At 47.5% G+C, this 1624-nt stretch overlaps 1 protein-coding gene across 1 annotated transcript in view; it reads left to right on the top strand.

Moving 5' to 3' along the window:
* Nucleotides 1–1624, top strand: part of PXYLP1 (2-phosphoxylose phosphatase 1) — a 77835-nt gene that overhangs the window by 31668 nt on the left and 44543 nt on the right. The gene's annotated exons all lie outside the window — the stretch shown is intronic.

Below are 1624 nucleotides of genomic sequence, written 5' to 3'. Positions count from 1 at the left end.
GCGTTTGATTAGTCCCTTTTGGAATTTGTTGCCCTTATCTCTGGAGCCTCCCTGAACTCTTCTGAAGTCCCTGAAGCTGCCTCATTATCCCTACTCGCTCTAGGACTCAGCCTTAGAGTGGTTCTCCCTGCCGTGGTCCACCTGTCTCAGAGTGATGCTGCTGTTGTATCCCTCACCTCTTAGGCCCAGGTGGGAGCATCCATGTTTGCGCATGCCCCATGCTTTCTGGGCCCAGGTGTCCGTCATTAAAGGCGCTCACGGGCCTCTGTTCAAGCGAGGGTAGGGTGTAGAAAAGCCTGACCACTCCATGTACCCTGCACTCAATCCCTTTCATCAAGCATGGGCTACCTTACAGGGTGTACGTGTCCTTTCAAAACCCTCTGGTGGAGGCTTTGGTGAGTTTGAATTTTGGAAACTAAAAATATTTTGAGGGAGTGTGGCCTAACAGTTGCTGCTAGGTGGGACCAGCTAGGATGGTGTGTCGTCTTATACAGAAATGCCAGAGTTTTGTAAGACTATTGTTTTCCTCTGCCGTGGGGAGGGTGTATCCTTAGAGGAGCCTGCATCCTCTTGGGACACTAAGCCGTGGACCCTGGTTGAGGGCAGGGAGGAAAGAGACAGAAGCAGGGTGAAAAGTGGCACCTGTTTGCTAACAGAGCAAACAGGTTGCTTGAAGGACAAGTTCAATCATGAGGTGTAAGTATATTTTTGTCCATCTTCCAACAAATGTTCTCTTTTTTGTAGAAAGTCTGACAGATTCCTTAAAGGCGTGACTGTCAAAACTCCCCGCTGGGGCCCTTTGAGAGAGAGGCAGGGGACTGGAGTCCAGGATTCTGCCTCCTGTTTTCATTCCCTCTTAAAAAAACCACCCTTATTGAGATACAGCCCACATACCACTCAGAGCACCCAAAGTGTTAATATATTCAGAGTTGTGCAGCTCTCACCGCAGCTTTTATCTGGTTTTGTCTGTGGAGGCTCTGAAGGAGATGTATTTGAAAGAGGAAAATATTCTGCCACTGAAATTAGGTTTGAGATGACTCCTGTCACCTTTCTGTAGTTGAAGAACCTGTTCTGCAGACAATGCGGTTTTCAAGGTTTCTTTCAAACCCCAATGAGAACCAGGAAATAAACTTGATTTCTGAGACTGATGGGGCAAAACCTACAGCAGCTGTTCACTTTTTTCATAGAAGGGTCACTAAGGCCTTATTTAGCATGTTTTAAAAGTCCCTTTGCACCTCACTAATATTGCTAGAAGAGATAAGACTTGGTGGAGTTGGGGCCATAGGAAAGACCCTTGCATGTGGTTGAAATAGGCAAATAGCCAGGATGGGGGGAGGTCTCTAATCAGCAGCTGGGGTGACCTAGAGAGGGAACAAATGCCCAGCACCCCTGCCACCCCTTCCCTGAGACTTTACTGCGGGACTTGTTGCAGTAATGGACAGCGAAAAGCAAAGAAGACCAGAGTCATTTTAGCAAAAGGTGCACCCCAAAAAGTCTTAAGAGCTGGAAGTTGGGGACCAGACTGGGCGAGCTTCTGCTGTTCTGTGAACAGTTCATTGGCACACTCTTAAGTACTCAGTGAACTTCTTTTGTTCATTTTCCCCATTGGAAAGATCAACGGTAA

Source organism: Condylura cristata, unplaced genomic scaffold (assembly GCF_000260355.1).
Source record: "Condylura cristata isolate star-nosed mole 26May11 unplaced genomic scaffold, ConCri1.0 scaffold00014, whole genome shotgun sequence".
NCBI classification, from domain to species: domain Eukaryota; kingdom Metazoa; phylum Chordata; class Mammalia; order Eulipotyphla; family Talpidae; genus Condylura; species Condylura cristata.
This window is presented reverse-complemented; position numbering and strand designations above follow the sequence as displayed.